General features: G+C 39.5%; 1 pseudogene; it reads left to right on the top strand.

Moving 5' to 3' along the window:
- The first annotated feature begins 9,382 nt into the window (after window positions 1–9,382).
- LOC114613799 lies at window positions 9,383–10,022 on the top strand (annotated as a pseudogene).
- Window positions 10,023–11,694: the final 1,672 nt, after the last annotated feature.

The raw sequence follows: 11,694 nt of genomic DNA, 5'->3' as shown, positions 1-11,694 counted from the left end.
TGCTTTCTGCTTCTCCTGTAATACCTTTCCTCTCCTCTCTAAGTTTTAGTGCTTTTAGTTATGCTTTCTGCTTCTCCTGTAATACCTTTCCTCTCCTCTCTAAGTTTTAGTGCTTTTAGTTATGCTTTTCTCTGTCTTGAAGCTTGTGAAGATTTGGAATGGTGCTGGGAGAAAAGATTTTATATAGGCATTTTTTGTGACTCACATTTATAGGAGACTGGGCTGCTCTTGTCAAACCAGCTCCAACTACCATTTTATGGGTGACCCAAGATAACTTGGTATCAAATTGAAGCTTAGAAACATTTTTCCAAGTGAGAAATTTGTCTGTATCTAGGCTCGGCAGTGAGTCCTACTTAATAAATTTTTCAGAATTATAGTTAGTATAACATGATTACAGCATTCTTTGAATTGGTTTTGACTGATACCCCCCTTTCATTAAATTTTGTTTTTTTCTAACACATATCTGTGACTAAAATTAGGCCACATCACTGAGTTCTACATGTCTCAGAGGCTTACTGTTGTCATAGCACTCATGGAAACATGTCTTGGTGCTGCTTCTCAAGTATGTATTTCAGCCTCCTTACCCCTTTTCTCCATGATACAGTTTTAGGACCTAGTTGTATTGCCTCACCTGGTTGGACCTCATTCCATCTTGATGAAGAGCCTGGAATGCCACAGATTCAATTATTGTGACTCATAAACAGCTAGAGTGGTGCTCACTTCCCTAATGCTTACAAACATTAACTGATGAATCTACACAAACACTCTTTTATCACCAACATTTTGCAAATGCCAGACTAAGTGTGGAAAGGTTATAAGATTGTTCAGTGTTTTGTGATAAGCAGGGACAGCACTGACATCACATTTCAGCTGACAGCTATCAGTGAGCTCATTACCAGAGAGCAGAGTCATTGACAGATTATGTACCAGGCTCCTATATAGTATCCTACAAGATTTTGTTCAGTGTGTAATGAAATCCTCTGGACTTACACTGCCTTATTGTTTGGACTGACTACTCTCAAAGAGATTAGTATATGGGAATCTATCCAAAAATATTTAAGCATGGTGGAAAAGGGTGACTTTAGTAGTTTTTCATCTTGCAAACAATTATTTAGGTATTTTTATTCACAGGCAACTCTGGATTTCTTTTTCTTTCTTTCCTCATGCTTGTAGCTCCCAACCCCCAGTAGTATCTCTTTAGGTCACTCAGGCTGTCCTAGAACTTGCCATGTAGCCTAAGATGACCTCAAGTTTGTAATCTTCCTCCTTCCACCTCCCTAGCCCTGGAAATACCAACAATTATTTTATAGACAGAATTTTTATTCATTTAAAATGTCAGGTTTCAGCCTTGCCATGTAGGCCTGATGACCTGAGTTTGATCCCCATGTTCCATAGTGAAAGGAGAAAAGCAACTCCTGAAAGTCATCCTCTGAACTCCATGGTATACGCACACGCACACGCACACAAAGGGTTTGTAGACTGAAAATTTTTTGTTATTGCTTTGGTTTTTTGCTTTGATTTTTGAGGCAGGGTCTCATGTATCCAAGGCTGACTTCAGACTCACTGTGTAGCCAATGATGATTTTGAACTTCTGATCCTTTTGCCTTTATCTCCAGAGTGCTCAGACCACAAGCATGCACTACCACACTTGCTTTGTGCACTGCTGGAGATCAAATCTAGGGCTTTGTGCATACTAGGCAAGCACTCTACCACTAAGTCACAACCCCACCCATGGACTAGCTGAGGTCATGCTTCTTTATCTTTGTTTAAAGGTATTAAGTCCATTTTGCTCACTCAGGGAGTGTTTTCAACCCTTTACCTCTTTCTGCCTTTATTACTACTCCAATATCAAAGGAAATTTGAAGAGATCCTTTCTAACTTAAAGGCTTGGACTGGGGATTTAGCTCAGTGGCAATATGCTTATCTAGTATGCACAAAGTTCTCACATTCAAGCATACAAAGTAACAGTAATCTGAAGATTTAGTGTGGAGGTGGTGTTATTTGTAGAGCAAACATTGAAGTCCCCATTATTTAACTTTCTTCAAAGGAAGCGATATAGGATCTTGATAAGTATTTGAAGTGAAAATACCCATGTAGAGAGGAAGGAGAAATGATAAAGCCAATCACTGGAAACCTGTCTGTAATCTTGGAGTAATAATAGTGTGAACTTTGACTAGATGTACTCATTCATTCAACAATCATTGATTGACTCTTATGTATTGGGTAAAGGGCTATGTGGATTGGACGTAAAATATAGAATCTGTGCTTAGAGAACGTATAATCAACAAGTTAGTTTTATGAATGGATATGAAAAGAAGAGAAAAAAGAAAAAAATTAAATGTTATATATAGGAAGAAAAGAAACTTCAATAAATGAATTTTTTTCTAGATTTGCTAGAGGACTAGCTGCCTTAGATCTTATGGGGCCTTCCTAAAAGAAAACAGAGGCCCCTGCCTTTTTTTGGTTCCATTCAGATAATGGTTAGAAGCAGCTACTTGCCCTCTTTGTTGTTGTTGGAGAGACTGAGTCCTAGAGCAAGTGAATGTGTATAGAAGAGATCACAGGAAAATACTAGCCTTAACTTCAGGAGTTTCACCTTGGCTCTAGTGTATGTATGTATGTATGTATGTATGTATGTTTGTATGTATGTTTGTATATGTGTGGATGCATGTGTTTGCATGCCTTGCACAGGTATGTGCATTTGCATGTACAAGTGTGTGTTCATGTATGGTTGTGTGTGTGTGCGCGTATGCGCGCACAGTGCCCCTTGACCACATGATTTTGATGTGGGTATTAGCTTATATTTTTTTAAAAGACCTTCTCTGTTTTAAGAATCAAGGCTAAATTTTATGTTACTTTGGAGAGGATGGAGAGATGGCTCAGCAGTTAAGAACACTTGCTCTTGCAGAGGATCTGGGTTCCGATTCCCATCACCCACATCAGGTAGATCACAAACATGTGTGATCATGTAATTAGTTCAAAAGAATCATAAAAATTAAGAACTCAGGCGCAAGATCCAGATTGGGTCAGGGTCTAAGCTTTACTACTTACTGGCTGTGTGACTTCACAGCCCCAATCCATAAAATAAGGATAGATATCTGTCCCGTGGAATTGTTAAAAGAAAGTGAAGTAATTTTAAGTTAAGAGCTAGAGGGCCAAGGCTAGCAGGCCGGCTCAGTATGTAAAAGTTCTTGCCACCAAGCCCAGTGACCAGAACACAATACTTGGGACTCACATGGTGGAGGGAAAGAATGACCAACTTGTCCTTCTGACTTCCACATGTGTGCTGAGGGATATCCACATTGCCCCCACACACACAAAAAATGTAAATAAAAATGAAATTAAAGGTGTAAAAAGAGCTAGAAGGCTAGTATATAAGGCAAGAGGGACAGATACAGTGTCCTCTTGTATCAGTGACCAAATCTTCATCAGAACCAAAACCATCACAATCGAATGTGACTCCAATTCAGTTTATACTTCTGTTCTGGAGGAAAAAAAGTAGACATCTTGGCTATTTTTCCTTTTCTTCACCATCCATTATTGTGTCACAATTAATATGGCACCTTCTAGTATAGTCCTTAGATTTACAGAATGACTATTGAAGGTGCAGACCTGTACTCCCAGTACCTAAAAGGCTGAGAAAGGAGAATTATGAATTCAGAACCAGCCAGGATTCCATAGTAAGATACTCTCCCAAAAAAATGTCAAGACAAAACAAGGCCAGAAATTTTCTTATGTATCTTTTTATTCCCCATAGCTCATACAATGATTTGCAAGTTAAACATAGTTAATATCTTATCTAGCAAAATCTAAAGTTGATGCTCCAAGAACACCATGCTTTCCTGTGCTGGATTTGTATCCAGTCCCTCTTTTAGGACTGGAGACATCTTTTAAACATGTGGCATGGGGAATGCAGGATATAGCAATAAAATAATTGTACACAAACCCCAGAAATTTGACCTAATTTGCAGAGTCAAGCAAATAATAGCTCTGATTGAGTTATCTTGAGCCTCCTTGTTTGTATCTGCAAGAACAGTATGAACTCTTAATGGCTTAAAGCCTTCTCTCTGACCCTCTGGATTGCATTTGCTTTTAATGGAATTTACATTCCATTTTGGTGCTAGGAAGTCAAGGGGCAAATGAAATAATAGTTCTTAGCTCTGGTTTTGTAAAAGAATAATCTGTGGGTTTTTTGATTATTAAATAGGTCTTGAGTGGAACTTAATAAAGATCTTTATAAAGTTTATAAGTGATGATGCAGCCACAGTTGAGGATCATGATTCTCAAAGAATTCCCTAGGAAAGGATTATAAGACTGTAGATGTAGGAATATCTGAAGGCTGAATTTGAAATATGTAAAGACTGATGGTGAAAGCATAGGAAGATCGAGGTAGCTTAATGTTCAGCATCATATGTCCAGAGCCAGGATGGGATACTTCACTGGTAATTAGATGGTCACTGGGGTATTTATAGCCAGATTCTCTATTTATCCTATTAATTTCTCTAGTGTTGTCACCATGCACTCAAGTGCAATCTTTTTCTTGGGTGTAGTGCTGCAAGTGGATTCCTGATGAAGCTGCTATTTCAGTCATTAGGCAGAAACTAGAGAAAACAGTGGATGGCCCTGATTTGGCAAATGCCAAACAGTTGGTAATTTAGCAGATGCTTAATCTTAGTGAGTCTTCTGAGTTATCCCCAATGTCTTTTGGATATTTTCTTCTTCACAACATACTTCTGCAATAGAAAAGCAGTAGTTATTCTTCATCTCAGTGAATAATTTGGAAAGTTGAGTTTTACAAGGCACTAACTTATTGAGGACTGTTTTTTTATTTAAATTTAATTTAATTTTTTTTAGAATTTGTTTTTTTATTGGTTTATTTATTTACATTTCAGGTGTTATCCTCCTTCCCGTCTCCCCTCTGCAAAACCCCCATCATATTTCCCCTCCCCTTTGCCTCATGAGGGTGCTCTTCTGTTCACCCACCCACTCCCTCCTCACTGCTCTAGCATCCCCCTTAGCTGGAGCATCAAGCCTCCACAAGACCAAGGGCCTCCCCTCACACTGATGCCAAAGGACTGCCTTCAGTCCTTTGCTACATATGTAGCTGGAGCCATGGTCCCATCCATGTATACTCTGGTTGGTGGTTTAGTCCCAAAGAGTTAGAGGAAGGACTGAAGATGCTGAGTTAATAACATTACATTTATAAATACTAACCATATGACTGATCCCGCACGAGAATTTTTTATGTGTGTTACCTAACCCTGCATTTTATGCCAATAGTCTTACTTATCTCTGTTTTTAAAAGGACAAGGATGAGCTCATTAATCGTACTATTATCTGTGCTATTCTGTGGTAGGTACCATGCTAAGTAATGAGCGTCCAGTGATGGCCAAAGCAAAACCTGTACCTATAGAATTTATCATCCATGGGGAAGATAGATAATAAAAATAAATAACTAGTTATAAAATATGATAATATTATGAAAATGCAAAAGAGGAAGGAGGTGTTAAAAATAGCAAGATATAATAGCCATTTAGATAAAGAATGTTCAAGAAAGATCTCCCCAGCATGGTAATATTTTAATTTAGAACAGTTGAGGGATTGGTTTAGGGTCACATATCCTAGTAAGTAGTGACTTCAAGTCAGATCCTCAAGGCTGTGCTCACCATGCTATTCTGCTTGTCAGACATATGATTGGAATCCACTCCAGGCTGTGAGTTTCCTCTGTGTCATATTAGTCTTCATACCATGACATTATACCAGATTTTCAGAAGAGACATTACAAAATTTATTAACAACAATAAAGTAATTCTTTGAAAAGAGCTCAATCTCTTAAGGTGTTTCTTTAAAGAGACAGCAGGAGAGGCCATAAATACTATATGAATTCAATAGATGGTAGAAAGTACTGAAGTACTGAATCCAACTCTGCTGTAGCTTCACTAGGTATATTTGCACGAGGAAGTGCCCTGGCATGCACGAGCTGGGACTGGAAGTTCCACTTGGATCAGCCTCTCATTTCCTGGCCTTACTTGAATTTACCTCACAAGGCCTGACCTGGGAGCCAAAATGTGCTAAGGGTAGAAGCTAACTGGGAGGTATTGGGAGATGGCTGGAATCTCCAGGTATTTGGAAAGAATGTGATAAAAAAGAAAAATCTGCCCTTGGGAAGAGAACATTGAAATACTCCCTGAATTTGAATGCTATGGTCTCCTGATTCCAGTACAGTACTTGTTTAGCTCAGTTACTTTTAAAGAATTTTTCACCAGAATATCTCCAATTACCTTTTGCTCCAGAGGAATCTAAGTTCTTCTTCCAAGGAAATCATAGCAATTCTTAAGCTGGCCAGATGCAGTAGAAGTGTAATCTGACTCTAGATTATGATACTATTTAGATGTGAATAATGTCTGGTGTAAATTCCTGTTCAGAAAGCAATAATATATCATTCATATAAACATCTTACTTGGTGAATATACTGGTTGAGGTTTTAAATTGTTTGATCTTGGCAATATAACAGTTGAGACCCAGAGATCTAATTCTTAAAAAAAAAATTTCCTCTAAATAAATTACTTTAAAAGAAGGTAGCATATATATTAAAGTAGTGAATATTTTCAGTAATAGAAGGTTATATGATGCTTCCAGTAATGGCAAGTAAACTATGATATTATTAATATTCATTCATTGACGGCATTAACATTAAAAGAACTAAAACTATAAAAACTATAAGAAATCTTAAATGAAAAGTAAATAGGAAAAGTACATTTGTTTCTTTATCTCACTGCTCTAAAAACAGTGAGTTACAGGTAGATCAGAATTCAACAATCACTTGTAACTCAGCTTCAGAGGTATCCAAAGGTGGAGAGGGGGAGGGAGGGAGTGGAGTGGAGGTGACTTGGCAGTAAAGAGCACTGGCTGCTCTTCCAGAGGACACAGGTTCAATTCCTAGCACCCACATTATGGCTCACAACCATTTGTAACTCCAGTTCCATGGAATCTGATACCTGTTTCTGGCTTCTGAGGGTATCAGACATGCATGTGGTATGCAAACACACATGTTAGCAAAACAGCCATATGCAGAAAATAATTTTTTTAAGTAAAGAAGTGGAGCTGGATGTGACAGTTCACTCCTGAAATACCAGTCCTTTGGATGATGAGACAGGAGAATCAATAATGAGTTATGGTCATCGTGGGCTATGTATATAGCAAGTGCTCATCCAGCCTGGGTTACAGGGCAAGATGCTGTTATAAAATAGAACAATTAGCATACATGCATACACACACACACACACACGCACCCCTGATGATAAAGAAATGAAGGGCTTTGGAATATAAAGTCATCTTTATAGAGTCAATTTTTAAAATTTGCTTCAGATTTTTGTTTTAAGATGATGTTTCATATAGCTTAGGCTAGGCTGCAACTCTCACTTTAGGTTTCTAATAGCAAATTAATCTAGATTCAACATTGTGATAGCTCTATATTGGAATAATTTATTAATAGTCTTGAAGATGGGAGAAGAGGAAGGTCTGTATTTTGTCCAAGTTAATACAGTGAGAAGAAAGCCCTTACTGAGCACGCTCCTCTACCTTTTGCTACCATTTGAGCCTAAATCTCTACAGGCTACTCTGAGGTCTTGGAATTGATTACCATTCAGATTATATTTGTAGAAGTGTTTAGTTTGCTTTACAAGAGACATCTTTGTAAACTTGGTTTGTATAACTACTTCCTTCTTAAGGAGGTTTTGTTGTGGGGGGTTGTTTTCAGTTTTGACACTAACAGTCCCTTACCTGGTTTATTTTTAGGTACCTTAAGAATTAGTTGCAGGTGGCTAAAGAGATGGCTAAGAGTGCTTGCTGCTGGTGCACAGCTTTAATTCCAACATTCAGGAGGCAGAAGCAGGTGGATCTCTGAGTTCAAGGCCAGCCTGACCCACAGAGTGAGTTTCAGGACAGTCAGAGCTGCACAGAGAAACCCTGCCTCAACAGAAAAAAAAAAAAAAATGCTGCTGCTCTTGCAGAAGCACAAGTTCAGTTCTCAGCACCTAAACTGGACAGCTCACAACTGCCTAGAAGTTTAGTTTCAGGTGATCCGACATCCCTTTCTGGCCTGCAAGGGGACTCGAATACAAATATGGCATGCATTTGCAAAGACATGTATACCTATATGTAAATAAAAATAAACCTTTTTTTTTTTAAAGAAAGAAAAAAACAAGCAAGAGAGCAGCCACATCTTTCCCTGGGTTCCCTCAGCACTGGGGATGGAACAGGGACACATGCTAGGTGGCTCTGCAGCTGGGGATGGAACAGGGACACATGCTAGGTGGCCCTGCAGCTGGGGATGGAACATGGGCACATGCTAGGTAGCTCTGCAGCCGAACTCCATCCCCAGTGCCTCACTCCCTTTGTTAAATTCTGTTCTGAGACAGGGTCTTGCTAAGTTACTCAGTTGGCCTCAAATTTAGTATCCTCCTGCCTTAGCTTCCCAAGTAGCTGGGATTATAAGTGTACACCACCATGTCTAACTTAGCCTAGACTATATTCAGCAATCCTGGCATTCAGAGAATGTATTGTCCTTCCTGTTGTGAATTTTATATAATAAGTAAATATCAATTAAAATTCACTAGAGCATTTAGGCACCACTGCTTCATTTCCTTCCCCAGTCATGTTTTCCACTGGTCTGGTTCTACAGCTCTGCCTTGAGCTAATTAAGCTGGCTTAATCTGGAGCAGCTGCACCAGCACAATACCAAACAGAGAGGCAAAACTGGCCTGGGCACTTCCTTTACTGGCTATATTCACAGTTTCTTACCTGGCCTCTATGTCTTCAGGGCATGACCTTCCATTTCTTGTATATCCGGTTACCTTTCACTCAATTGTTCTTTTAACAGGTGTATATAGAGTATCTGTGTGCCAGATACTATGTGAGTTGCTAGGGATATAGTGGTATATTTGGCTAATACAGTGCTTCCTTTTGTAACTTTACTGCTAGAGAAAATGGTGTCAAACAGACAATTATGCAGAAAAAAAGTTAAATTTCTTCAAAGTAGAAAATATCCACTCTATGGGAATGCATGAAGCATCTAACTTAGTTTGGAGCAGGATGAGATATGGAAGTTACTAAAGAAGGAACTGGTGTTTTAAGTTGCTAGTCTAACTCAACCAGGGGGAAAGTGGGTGGAAAGAATGGGTAAGGGGAAACTTAACAGTCAGGAAACCAGCACAGGAATAGAAGAAGGCTAATGAGGCTAGAGCAAAGAAAGGAGGGGAAGATAATTCACAATGACATGGTGAAGTCAGCAAAGGCCAGGTGGTGCAAACTCAAGACCTTGGTGTTTAGCTCTCTGACAAGAAGCCATTGAAGGGACTCTGCCTGAGCAGCTGCCAGCGTCATGTTCAAGGTAATTTAGAGATTTGTGAGGACAGCCAACCTGAGCCTACTCACCTGCAGAGTCTATGCAGCACCCAAAAAGGACTCGCCTCACAAAAGTTCCATGAGGATCAATGAGATTTCACTCTACTCAGTTCCTGAGGGTCAGTCTAAATCTGTGGAGGAGTCAGGACTCAGCTTGAAGAAAACACCTCACAACTCTGAAATCACTATGAGCTATATGCAAGTTTGTGTCAGGAAATATACTCTCATACTAAACCCAAGGTGGAACACTTTGTCTAGTGGGGAGTAGACAACTATAGCTCTCTTCAAAATGCGCCTCCTAGATTTTTCCCAAGACTCATTGTTACTGGTTTTGCTGATTTTGTTGAGCTCCTTTTTCCTAGAGATTCAAAAATAAAGAAGCTGATGTATTCTCCTTTTTTCATGGGATTAGGTGCCTCTGTCTATTACCCACAACAAGCCATCACCATTGCCCAGATCACTGGGGAGAAGTTATATGACTGGGGATTACGAGAGTACATAGAAGATTTGTGGAAGCAAAATTTTCAGAAGCCAGGAAATGTGAATAATTCACCTGGAAATAAATAGAAAACTCCATGCTCTGCCCATTTTAATCAGTTATAGGTAAACATTGGAAACTCCAGACAGTAAATCAGTATTTCTACAGACAAATGGCAGAATCAGTATTGGATATAGTAAGCTGGCTTTCTTCAAGAAAAACAGTACTAAACCTTTTTGTTGTTTTGGGTGATACCATACTACAGGCCAACTAATCTGCAATCTTTCACATGGAAATAGTATACGAGTCTTAGAACTCCTCATCCTTATATCACCACTTATGTACATAATTAAAGTCCAGATTCCAGCAACAAAAAAGAAGCCATTTAAGAGTTTCCAGATGAGGTTGATATTTAAAAAAAAAAAACCCATGCACCTAATTTTACTGTGTAGAATTGGTTTATTTGTGTATATATGTCAGAGACAGGCGGTAGCTTTGTATTCTTGAGACGAGGCTTGGTTTGGTTTGGCTTACTAGTCAAGAGGTAGAGCTCTTAATGAAAGGGAAGGTGACATGTTGAAAGGCAATATGCAGTGTGTGATTAAAGAGTGTGTTACTCTGAATATTTTTTTTGTTTCTCTAAGTCTGCATTTGTTTATGCTAAGAATAAAAATAAGAAACAACATACCTGCTTTGTGGAATTACTGTGAAATTTAAATAAGGCAGCAAACTAAGTCCTAGCAATGTGAGCCTTCAGCAAAAGTTAGATACTGCTATAATCTAACAATTTTCTGGGGGATTTAGGTAGTCCTTCAAACACCAGCTACCTCTGTGGCTATAGAATAGTAGTTCGGTGACAACATCAATATTGGATCCACACTGGGCCTCCTTCTGGTTATCCTGTATCATGAAGATCCTGTAGCTTTGTATCAGCAGGATCCTTTCACATGTCCCAACCATTTGAAGGTGATATAATTTGGGGGTGGGCCAGCTCAGTGCCCTGGATCTGGGCCTGGGTAGTAGCTGAACTGGTCAGTGTGTCAGCTCTCCTTATCTGCACCTCCAGGGCAGCTTTCCAGCTCTGCTCCAGCTAGGCCACCCAATTCCACCATCAACAGGAGGCAGGGTCAGCTCTCCTGCTCTCAGGCCCTCCCTCGGGACAGGGCTACCTGCACCTGCACCTGCAGAAGCAGCTCCACTGTGCTGCCCAGTCAAGGTACTCATTTTCCTAAGTGCTGCAGCCCGTGAGGTTCTGGACTAGCTCTCCTGCTCTCACAACCTTGAGGCTAGTTCACCTGTGCCTTCACCATCAGGAACAGCTCTACTCTGTTGCCCAGGCAAGGTACAGGACCTGCTTGAGTGCTGCAGCCAGTGAAGGGGCAGGGATAGCTCTCCTGCTCTTATGACCCTGTGGGCAGCTTTCCCAACTGCCTCAAATGTAGATTCTTTATTTTATACTTTTGTGTTAGTCTTGCCCAGCTACAAAATGATATCCAGAGGATTATGTCAACTCAATGTTTATTACCCGGGACTTCTTGGAAATTGTTTTATTCCTGTGGATATTTACAAATTTTGTTTATCCAAATTTTGGGATAATAACAATGGGAAATATAAACTTTTTTGCTGTTGGTTTATCTTATGATATGAAAAGAAACCTAATCCTTGGATTTTAAGAACTGTTCTTGCTGCTTAAGATATGAACAAAAGGAAAACCACTGCCCATGTAAGCTAGGAATTGGATACCTGGTACCATTTTACTCTCTGCCTTTTCCCAGAAACAATAAGACGATGATAGTACTCCTACATGCTTG

The sequence above is a fragment of the Grammomys surdaster genome, unplaced genomic scaffold (assembly GCF_004785775.1).
Source record: "Grammomys surdaster isolate TR1022 unplaced genomic scaffold, NIH_TR_1.0 126278, whole genome shotgun sequence".
Classification (NCBI taxonomy): domain Eukaryota; kingdom Metazoa; phylum Chordata; class Mammalia; order Rodentia; family Muridae; genus Grammomys; species Grammomys surdaster.
This window is presented reverse-complemented; position numbering and strand designations above follow the sequence as displayed.